This window comes from Camelus bactrianus, chromosome 13 (assembly GCF_048773025.1).
Source record: "Camelus bactrianus isolate YW-2024 breed Bactrian camel chromosome 13, ASM4877302v1, whole genome shotgun sequence".
Lineage (NCBI taxonomy): Eukaryota > Metazoa > Chordata > Mammalia > Artiodactyla > Camelidae > Camelus > Camelus bactrianus.
In genome coordinates this window covers 11,414,959-11,427,041 of record NC_133551.1, presented here as the reverse complement: position 1 = coordinate 11,427,041, position 12,083 = coordinate 11,414,959, and the positions used below count along the sequence as shown (strand labels likewise).

At 40.0% G+C, this 12,083-nt stretch overlaps 1 long non-coding RNA gene across 6 annotated transcripts in view; it reads right to left on the bottom strand.

Annotated features, from left to right (window-relative positions):
- LOC141579681 (uncharacterized) overlaps positions 1-12,083 on the bottom strand; it is an 84,614-nt gene that overhangs the window by 2,053 nt on the left and 70,478 nt on the right. For 4 of the 6 annotated variants that reach the window (XR_012511543.1, XR_012511544.1, XR_012511541.1 and 1 more), the window contains 2 exons: positions 6,936-7,121; positions 4,242-4,466 (listed from right to left, as the gene is read on the bottom strand). This is a non-coding gene — a long non-coding RNA (uncharacterized LOC141579681). Of the gene's footprint in view, positions 1-1,064; positions 1,208-4,241; positions 4,467-6,935; positions 7,122-12,083 lie in introns of those variants that run through there. The other 2 variants (XR_012511542.1, XR_012511545.1) reach the window with 2 other exon arrangements.

Genomic DNA, 12,083 nt, shown 5'->3' with positions numbered 1-12,083 from the left:
TCCCCAAGTTCACAAAGCTAATAACTGGTAAAGGCAAGATTTGAACTCGTCTGTCTGATTCTAAAAACTAAGGTGGAAATCCCTTATGACTGGGGAGGGTCCAGCAGCACAGCCTATCACCCTATCTTTGTTCAGATCTAGCCTTAGACAGCCTGAGACAGCACCCCATTCCTATAGAACTTGAGGGCAAATGATAACAATAAGGATTTTATATCCAGTAGTTTCTTAGGTATCATTTATATAAACTGTCAGCAGGACAGCAGAAAAACTCTGGGAAATATGAGTGGGTCCAGACCTTTTTGCTGATTAGAAACTCAGTCTATCAGGACAGAGTGACCTTCCCATGAGAGGCCACACGGACCTAAACTAAAGGCAGCTGAGCAATGAAAACTAGCAAGACCCTGGAACTCAAGCAAGAAGGATCCCTGCCATCTCCCGCCCTGTTGCCTCTTCATCCACGTGGACATGAAGACAGAAGACCTAGGTTCTTGTCCAAGTTACACTATCATGAATTCTCACCCATAAAAAGTTACGACTCTATGCTGTCGTAAGTCCTTTCCAACTCAAATATGATGACACCAATATCTCAGCAGAATGTCTATGTCTCCACATCCTCTCTTCTATAAGGAGAATAGTTCTATGGCCACAAAGCAGAAATTCAATTAAAAACACCATGCACTAAGCAAGGTGAAAATCTGCGTAAGAGACTTTGCTCTCACGCTCAGTGAATGAAAACTCAGAAAAATTGGTCCTTCTCCCTCAGCAAGTGGGAGGTAGGCTGATTGTGTGTGTGGGTGGGTGTGCGTGTGTGTGTGTAAATCAAATACAATGACGTCTGGGATCTGTACAGATTTTTTTTAAGTTACTGTCATTTCATGAGGATGAGACACCCTTTAAAGTAATTTGAATCTAGTGTTCTGAGAGAGTCTCAGGATCTTTTGGTGGAGGAGGGGAAAGGAAAGGAGGAAAGAAGTAAATGAAGCAAAGGAGTAATAATACTGCAAGGGAAAGGCAAGACATTAATTTTGTTCCTACTTGCATCACAAACAAATTACAGACTGGCTTTGCCCCGATGTCCTGTCGAGCACTGAGTTGCAGATGAAGAGGTGACAGCCCATTTCTCACTGAGCTTGTGACTGTACGTGGCATCTTATAGAAACAAATCATTTATCCTGATCAAACACTCTAGCAGCAGGCCGTAATTCTCCTATTTTGAGAGACAAGAAAATAGGAGTTCAAAGAGGGTAGATAACTTGACAAAAGTCAGAGGACCAGTAAACAAGAGAGGATGAATTCAAACTCAGATCTGAATGCAGAGTCTGATCTTCCCACTCCCAGGACTGGAAAATCCTTAACACACAGACTCCCCAGCTCCCCTGCAGTGTACCTGGCACCAAGCATTTCCCATGGTGATGGACTCCAGTTCTCACAGACACAGTGCTCTGTGCAGCCAATGACCTTGATCAGACCTTGATCATCTACCTGCCACGCCCATCAGGCTTCACCATAAAGGTAGGAAAGCTGGCTTTCAAGTGCATACAAAGCCACCCCTGGTCTAACGTGGGCTTTTCTGGGGCTTCTCCAGCCTAAATGCAGCCATAAAAGTGCTCAGAGTTTGTACATGAGCCACACTACCTCTCTCCATCTGTCTCCACACCTATACTTCTTAGCTATGACCATTTTGATAATATTGGAAACAAATTTTTAAAAACACAAAAGAAAGGATCCTCGAACAATTACTTAATACTTACAATTTTAAATGATTTGTTACAAAGTGAGTATTTACAAACCGAATCTGCCTTCCTAGGTGTCAGTTTAAACAGTTAAAAAATATAATAGCAAAAAATTCTCTTACAAAATTAACAAAAACATCAACAATAATCTGGAATAAACTCACAATTAATGCCCATGTTGTACATGGAGAAAACTACAGGACTGTACTGAGGGGTAAATAAGAGGTGTGAATGTAGAGACATCAACATATTGCATGGAGGAAAACAGTTTTGTAAATATGGAAGTTCTCCTAAAAATAATTCAAAACTTAATAAAAATCCCATGAATACTCTTATCTGATTTTTTTTTAACTTGAACAATATATTTTAGAATTCTTCAGGAATAATAAAGTCATAATAATAGCCAAGAAAGTTTGGGATGGAAGAAAAGAACAAAAAAAAAATTGCACTGTCAGATAATAATTAATTTTTACAATATTTAAGACATAGCGCTGGAGTAAGGAAGTAAGATTGACAGAAATAAAGCATGAGCTCAAAAAGAGACTCTAGTGTACATAAGTATTTTATACATGTGGGATTTCAAATCAAAGAGCAAAGTATGAATTCAATAATTGTCCTGGGACAATCAGAGAATCACCTGGAAAGAACAAATTCTATTCCTGTCATAATGACCACAAAAATAATTACAGATAGAGATGTAAATATTAAAATACTAATAACAGCAAATACAACTCTTTGCTCACATTAATTCAACTTCTCCTCACTATAACAAATACTATTATCATCTCCATCTTAGACATTAAATAAACCTACATAAGAGATTTATACCATTATAAGAAAGTATTTCTAAGAATAATAACAAAGATAAAACACAAAAGGAAGACATTTACTATCTTAAGAATATTTTGAGCCACAACAAAAATAAACCTACTGAACAAAATGAAACGAAAGAAATGACAAGGAAAAACTCTGTGATAGATGTTGATGAAGACAAGGGATTAATGTTCATAACATACAAAGAGCTGTCACAAAGCAAAAAGAAGCTTCCTCACTTAAATTTGTGCAAAGGACAAAATGGATCATTGACTTTTCAAAAGTCAGATGGCTAATCAGTGAAAAATGCTCAATACCTCACTGGTCATCAAATGCAAACTAAAACAATGAAAAAGCACTTTTGCTCATCTTATTGGTAAATATTTTTAAAAGATATTGTAGCTAGTGTCCATCTGTGGGAGAAAAAACTGTGAGCGACCTTTTTGGAGGATGACATGTCAATGGATATGTAAACTCTGAAAAACGTGTGTACACACTGATTCAACCCCACTTCTAGGAATCGTTTCGTTTAGAAAAAAAATCAGTTCAAATAGATATACTGTTTACACTGGTGGGAAGAAAAGCTGAAGTGAAATTATATCCAGCGATAGAGAATTGGTTACATAAGTAATTCTACATTTCTCATTCCACACTGGAGAAGGAATTTCTAGTCACTTGAAAGTAGCCTGTGATGAAAGTAAATGTCACATCCAGGGACTAAATTTCCAGAAGACTTAACTAAAGGCATGCTCATACAAGATCACAGGAATGTCTGTTAAAGAAAGATGCCAGTCAAACATCCTTTCTGACAGTGGAAAATGGAGAAAAGTTAAGTGTCCACCATCAAGACAATAATGCGGTAAATCACGGTGAGCTGTGGGCACTGAGGGGGCCAGCGTTTCCCCGTGGCCCAGGGCCTTGTCCACAGCACTCTCCCACCAAAGGTGTCCTTGCACAAGAGACCACACCTGCACATCAGGAGACCCCTCCACTCTATCTGAAAGGACCGGGTGAGTCTGGAGTGAGAGGAAGTCTATGATATACCCCTGAGTGAATAAAGCGAGCTGCAGAAAACATATAGTATGGCCTTATTTTTCAAAAAAGTATATATACACACATATACATAGATTTCTCATATGTATGTATGTATGTATGTATGGGTATATATATATGTCATAGGCATAAAGGTCATGAAATATATACACCACATTGGCAACAGCTTTTACACTCAGGAAATAAGGGGAAGGGAGGTAGGGCTCTTTCGGTACCACCACAGTTCTCTTTTCAGTATTTCAGTTAAGTACACTTGGAATTTAAAAGTTTATTTAAGCCCGAAGTAAAATGGACGATGCCTCCACAAGACATAATGCTATACTGGTCATTAAAAATCATGCCAGGGGAAATAGAATATTGTAGAAAAACATGTAATAAGCCGAATGGAAAATGGAGGTCTCCACACAGTAAACAGGCACAGAGTGCTCACTGGTTTTTATGACAGAGCTGATACACACTGATGAAAAGAACAGAAAGTAGATGTTAAAGTGTTAATTATTATTTCTGACTAGTGGGACCTGGATAGCCGTTTTTGTCCCTTTTTTCAGACTTATTGCATTAAATATACATTATTTTTCATCTGAAAAAAGCATTTTTAGATGTGTAGTACCACACATTGGAGAATAATACACGAGTACTTACAGAAACAAATAACTAGGAGACACTGCAGCAGCGCCACACAATGTAGAACGGGCGATCCTGATTAACACCACGCAGTTACATAAGGACCCACAAAGTGAGAGCACCTGCTGTAACAGGGCGCGGCTCCCTTCTATTTGTCACTTGTGTCTTCAGGGCTGAGGCAGTTCTGAGCATGGCCAGTGTCAGTGTTGGTGTCTGGATGGATGCCACTGGATGTGAGGGCACCTGCAAGCCGAGAGGAATAACAGAAATCATCCTCTGCCTTTTCTGTCTTGTTTCTTTGTTACTTTAAAAGAGAGGCATAAATAAGATAAACTGTGTATCTTCCCTACTGAAATTTCAGTAATGAAACCGTTTTCAAAGTGTTCACAACTTATATTCTGCCTATAACCGTCTTTTCATCAAAGCTTCATATTTATTAAATGTTAATTAACTCAGTTAATTAACTCCCTGTTGAAACATTCTACTATAGAACATGAAATGCACTATGTGAAAGAACCACTCCTGCAGTGACTAGCTCGGCTGTCTTGACGGCAGTGCAGTCAGCCCCCAACATCCCGTGGCTCTGAGCTCCTGATGCTGCTAAGAGAGCACGCTGCTGCCTCAGATGGAGAGAAAGTGTGAAAGCATTTCCTGAAATCTACAGCACTGACAAAACATAACTGACAAATCCCAGGCTCCTTTGAAGCTGTCATTTTCGGTTTCTGGCCAACCCCAGTCAATGAGCAGAACCACCTCATTCCCGAGCAATGGCACTCACTTGGTAAGGAGTTCTGGAGAAATTTCCAGGTATAGAATGTAACCAACTATACGTAGAACTCTGACAAAAGAAACAATGCAATACCCTGATTTTGGAAGACACTCAAAATATTCTCCTAAGCCTTTGTAGCTGGAAAGGTTGGGCTTCTCCTGAGCCACTTATTTATTTCACAGCCAGTGAGCATCTCCCACAAACCCTGTTAACCTGTGTCTGCTGGGTGCCTCAGGCACACTCTTGCTGTCGATCTTATAAGTCACATGGCAGAGGTGTGTGTCTCATGGCTGCAACCCTCACACAGGCTCGCCTCCTAGCCTCACAGTTTGAACTTGGCCCCATTTTCTAACCTGTTTATTTGGTATCTGTTCTTCTGTAAGCTGCCTGAAATGCTTTTTGGAACAAGTCAGAAGAATGAGTGGGTAGATAAATGGACAGATGTGCAGGTGAGAGATGGGCAGACCGAAAGAGAGACTCCAAGAAAAGGGGAACAAATAAAATTTCCTGTGCAAAACCCTCTTCTAGTCAGGGAAGAAAACCACCACGGAGAAGAGTGAAGAGGCAGGTAGGTTAGGACTGTTTCCTGGATTCCATGAAAAGTCACACCAAGAGATGAGAGGGTAGAACTATAAATAATAAAAGGAAAAAAGCACACATGCTTGAAAAATATATCTACAATATGTACTTTCTAAAGAATAGATTCAAATCAGCAGGGCCCAATACCACAATCCTTGGGTATTTACAGAAATGAGAATCCCATCTCCAAACCACAAGGCATCCCTTTGGAGCACTGAAAGTCTACACGGGGCAGTCATAAAGCCATCACCACAAAATTTATGCTATCCTGCACTTACGAGGAACGAGCAGTTGTGCACGCGTGACAGTTACATCCCACAGCACCTCTACGGGGGAGGGAAGCCTAGCAAGCCCCATCTCTGCAGGACAGAAAACCAGTCCTGGAGAGCCTAAGCCAACCTACCAGTTCTCCATCTCACAGGACTGGTCATTCCAGAGCAGGACTCGAACTCGGACAGACGTCTGTAAGCACGATATTATCATGCTTTGTGTGATTTTTGTGTGTATAATACATTTGTTTCTGGCATGAAAGGATATTTAATAAATAATTGATTGTCTTGTCTATCTCATTAGCTCACAATCAATCTTTATACTGTTGAATTGTACTCTTTTCCTCTGGAGAACAGAACGGAAAGAGCGGGGGTCAGAATGAGGTGGAGCTCCATTCTTTATCTGGTATCTCATCTCATCCAAGTCCCCAACCAGGGAGAAGGAGCCAATGTTCTCTTCATCTTTTAAAGAGAGGGCTCCACTGATGATGACTTACTCAACCCAAAAACCAAGGCTGGGGAAGGGCACATGTAGCAACCAGAGCAGTATCAGATGTAGGAAAGTGAAAAGAGCTCACGGGAGGGCTCAGGGGGTCAGCCTGATTTAATTTCAATCGATAAAAAATACCACACTGTAAAAATACTAGCATGCAATAGATTTGTTCTTTCTTGACAAGTTTCCACAGCCCACATGTAACATTATCGTGAACCAGTGAAAGGAAGAGTCTACAGATAGGGAAAATCAATGCCACAGGCAGGCTGAAACCCAGGCTGGAGTATAGGAAGAGAAAGGGCATAGTTAAGAATTGGGGAAAGGCTGGAGGAAAAAATCACAAGGACTCTCAAGCATCATCCTACAATCATATAATCATTCATTCAAGAGAGAGTTACTGAGGTCCTATTTTGTGCAAGATTGTACACAAGGCAAAGCAAGAGTGCAGCGACCATGTTGGCAGCAACGGGAGGGGCTAAAATACACTTCTGATCCCGGTACCTTGCACACTTGTCCTCAGTATAAAGGCAAAGAAAAAAAGTAAAATAATATTCTGTAAACTCAAAGCATTGCTGAAAAAAAATTAAAGAAGACCTAAATACCTGGACAGACACTCCACGTACATTCCTGGATCAGAAGACAGTGCTCTTGGAATGGCAGTGCTCCCCAGAGTGATCCGTATATTCTACGTGGTCTCGATCACAATCCCAGCGGGCTCCTCTGCAAAAACTGATTAGCTGCTGTTATAATTCATATGGGAACTCGAGGGTCTCAGTAACCAAAACGATCTTGAAAAAGAAGAACAACATGAGAGGACTTGTAATTCTCAATTTGAAATTTTACAACTGTATCTCTAGGTGAGATTAGAGGCCATTTTTAAGTTATTACTGTGTTTATCCTTATTTTCTAAATTCTCTAGAATGAATATAATTGTTATAATAAGGAAAATAAAAAGTAAGGTATCTTTTAAAACATGCACACCGATTCATTCATTGGAAAAAATGTATTTTAACTATAAAGAGGTAAACAAATATCTAGTGCAAAAGGACTACTTAAAAACAAGAGTGCATTTACATTTTTAAGAAATTGAAAACTGAAAAGCACAAACACATCAAGTTTCTAGGGAGACAAATACAACATATTAACACTTATTTTCAAAAATTCTAATTGAACAATGAAAACTCAAGAAATGGAAAATCGCGATTGACAGCCAAATGCAAACACATGGAGAGCAAAGGCCTAGAAATCACAGTTCCTTTAACTCTGCTACTACCTCAGTAGGGGAGGAAATTCCTCCCTGAGGAGACAGTGGAATCCCATGCATAAGACAGGATACACTGTACAAACTGCGCTAGAATTGGGGGTGACTTTCTTAGAAGAATTCTAAAGTTAGAACATTGCTGAAAAACTATAAATACACTGACAGACAGATTAAAACACACAGTCATATATATTATATAGAAACATATGAAGTCTGCTCCCATGTTACATAGAAATACAAACATATTTGTTCATTTATGGGCACTGATTACTTTTTCCCAGGTAGAATATTTCAACTAAAACAAATAATCAATAATACACCCCTCTAGTCAAATCTAGTTGATAAGTTACTCTGCTATGTAATCATAATATGCCTAAGATAGATCTAAAATAAGTGAAAAAGATCTTTGTATGGTTTCTTGAACTCTTCTCAACATTCCAAACTTAATTTTAAAATAGATCTGAGCAGTATTTCTATATTATCTTTTCCCTCGTGAAATGACCAATACAGTCTGTTGTCAAAATTCTGTCCTTACAATGATTCACGAACACCGTATCCTCACAAAATTGCTGGACAGCAAGTCTCTATCCAGACACTGTGACCAAACAAACGAAACACAAGGAAGACAGTGACCCTATTCTGGAGGGCTTACTGTCTGCGTCAACACCGGGGTTTTTATTTGATTGGTTTGATTGGGTAGCAAAATAAAATCAATCAATTATTTTCTTCTCTGAGCATTCTGTAAGTCATGACTCTTCAGTGTCATGAGCAGGAAAGACTTACGCATGACTTGATTAGGTCAAATAGCAACAATCATCACCGGAGAGTGAGTAATAAAGAAGTAAAATGATAGCAATTCTTCTGCCTACATGAGACCTAAAATAAACCTACACTGATATCCGAAAGGAAAATGAGGAGATGAGGTTCCCAATGAGAAAACAAACAAACAAGAAACCAAAAAATGAAAGACTTTTTCATTAACGATTCCAGGCAGTAGTGGAGCATGGTGGTGAAGAGCACAGATGCTTGGGGACAATCATGAGGCTCTGAACTCCCACAGCACTGGGTAGCTTTGACACTCATAAGTCAGTGAAATTTTCTGCATCTCAGCCTCCTATCCATAGACTGGGTATAACAACAGCACCCGTCTCCTAGGACGGTCCTAAAAATTAAGATATTTTATATGTAAATTTTAAATAAAATACCTCAGATTTTAAATATTGCCCCAAAAGCACAAGGAAAAAAGAAAAAGAGATAAATTTGAGTTCATCAAATTTAAAACTTTGCTTCAAAGGACACCATCCAGAAAGTGAAAAAAACAACACTCAGGAGAAAATATTTTCAAATAATTTATCTGATTAGGAATTTGTATCTCCAAATAAAAAAGAGCTCCTACAATTCAACAAAAAAGACAACTAAATTAAAAAATGAATAAAGGATCCGAAACGGTATTTTTCAAGGAAAATATACAAATGGCCAATAAGCACAATGAAACGATGTTCAAAATCATTAGCTGTAAGGGAAATCATGTCAAAACTACTAGGAGAAACCGCTTCACACTCACTACATTAGGTTATAATTAAAAAAAGAATAACAAGAACTAATGAGGACACACAGGAATCAGAGATAGCAGCCCTTGCTGGTGAGAAGTAACGCTGCGTGGCTACTTTGGAAAACAGCCTGGCAGGACCTCAGAGAGTTGAACAGTTGGTTTCTGAATGACCCAGCAATTCTGCTCTGTGGGCACACACGTAAGAGAACTGAAAACAAATGTCCACATAAAAACTCCTACAGGAATGTTCATGGTGCCATTATTCATCACAGCCAAAAAGAAGAAACAACCAAAATGCCTATCACCTGATGAATGGGTAAACAGAGGGGCCCAGCCATACAGTGGAATATTATTCAGCAATAGCAAAGCATGGAGTACTGACCCAGGCAACAACATGGACAAACATTGAAAACGTTACTCAGTGTGAAAGAAGTCAGTCACAATAGACGGTTCCATTTACATGAATTGACTCGATTTACATGAAATGTCCAGCACAGGCAAATCCACAGAGAGAGAAGAGTGGCTCCCTGGGGCTGGGGGAGGATGGGGAAGATGGGAATGAGTGCTTATGCATATGGGGTTTCCTGTTAGGAGGATGAAAATATTCTAAGATTGACTGGGATGCACAATTCTTGGCATAGAGTAAAAACCGGTGTAAATATTAATGGGTGAATTGTATTAAAACTGTTAAGAACAAAAGCACCTCGGGCCAGTACCTTCCCATAGTAGATGCAAATTGCTAACTTTTATTACAGGAAGAAGAAACTGCCCTCAGCATGAAAGCAGGAGATCAGCAAATGTGAGTTAACCGAAATTGGACAAGAGCAGTTCACTTGAAACAGTTGCTGAGTGTATACGAAATATTCAGAATGAAGAAAATCAGTTTGACATCAAGATGAAGCATTCTGCTTCAAATGCAGATCAAGGATTCGGCAAGCCCACCTGCTAGAAATAACCAGAGAAGAAACCTGGTTCTTAAAACAAGCACCACATCCAACAAGGAAATGGTGGTGAGGAAAGCAGTCAGCCAAAAAACTGGAACAGTTTGCTACAAATAATTTCTCCACTGAAATTTCAAAAATAAAATGAAAGTGATGCAATGCTGCGCTGCCCTCACGTGAATGGGCTTCCTCCGGTGCTCGACAGTTCTGTAACCCCGAATGAGAGACTCAGGAGAATCAGCATGGCTCCTGGGAGTCCCCAGGTGACTGCCCACCAGCACGCTGACCACCATCACATCTGCCAGGGTTGAATTGCAGAGAAGAGACCAACTTCTGAAAGGCACAGGAAATTTTGGCAAGGGAAAAAATGGCTGCAGTCAGTCCTGGGACAGAGGCCCTGACAGCAGAGGCCTGAAGGCTGCAGGTGAACTGGAGTGGCCCTGGGGAAGGAAGGGACCACAAGGGAGCAGATCTCAATTCTCTTCTCTCTCTCCCTTGGGTAGGAGAGATAAAGCCTGCATCATTCTCACCTGGAACTGTGGGTTATGGCTGGCAGAAGTCGTACCGACACGGAATGATTATTCAAGACTCTGTGGGAAAAGTCCAGAAAAAGAGAAGGAGTAGGGAGCCAACTCCACGAGCCTCTCAAATGCTCCTATATTTACTGTGTATAACGAAAGGAAAAAGTCATTAACAGTTGTGTGATAGTAAGTAGGAACTTGAGGAAAGACAGGAGGAGACAGAGATTGTAGAATCCACAATGAGTACAAAGGCTTAGTGTATCTTTAGGGAAGTCATGGGGTGAGGGGAATAAGATACATTCTTTAGATATGTGAATTACAAAGCAGACCACCAGACCAGCCAGGTCCTTGTTTTGGGGATAATAGACTATCTAAAAGCACACAAGCCCAGCTTTTATAGCTGAGGGCCTGGGTCCTTGCTTTGAAATTAGCAGAGTGCTATCTAAAGCATCAACTATGCAAGCAAAGCATTGTCTCTGCTTTTTAAGGCAAGGAGACAGGAGTGAGGATGCACAGGCTCCTGCTTGCAAAGCAGTTACTAAGCACACATTTTTCTTCTGAACATTGACAGGCGGCTGGGGTCTGTTACAATTTAACCTAATCTTGGGCTCCCACATGTAACCATTAGGGAACCATTATGGAGGACACCCTAGGATAACAAATCCTAGCCCTGGGTCTTTTCCTGCCACCTTCAGACACTCTAGCAGGATCTAGACACATCCCTGACTAAGGATCCCACAGAACCACCCAGACTCTTAACTCCTGGTGCTTGAAACTTAATTTTAGCTCTACACAACTTAACAAAGAAAAGTTTCAGAAATAGAAGATATTACATTCTTTTATATCTCATCATATGAACTAATTTTTCTGATTGCTCTAAGCTGCTTCTAATTGGCAAAGCACCTAATTCTGCAGGTGAATTCAGTACTTTCCATTGGGCATAACTTGCCAGTTTGGGCTCGCTGAATTCTCTTGGTCAAATACTGATACACTTAATTGATTTCATTGTTCATCAGTTTCAGCCGGGAGGAGAGGGAGTGTCACTCTGTTCCTCAGCCCACCCTCAACTCTTTTCTCATCAGCAACTCAGGCCTCCTGAAAATAAAACAAAGAATTTGTTTCCCTTCTACGCTTTCCACAAACCCAACAGGAAACATCAGCCTGGAGAAAGAATTCAACAAAAATATTCAAACAAAAATCTATAAAACCTGAAGCAACTCCATCTCCGAATCATGATACACAATGACATGAAAGTAAGTGTGTCAAGCACAAAGCATGCGTGAGCCTGACCACCTCATTTCTATTCTTCAAAGGAAGGAAGGTTTTCATATTTTTTATTATCACTCTTTCTCATTGCGTCTGATTAAGCCAAAAATTAGTTTATGAAATAATTAAGCACTGCAATAACAGATTTTTATTGTATCAAGTATAGAGGGCATTCAGAGGGGATAGGAAAACCCAGCTCTGTAAAAAAT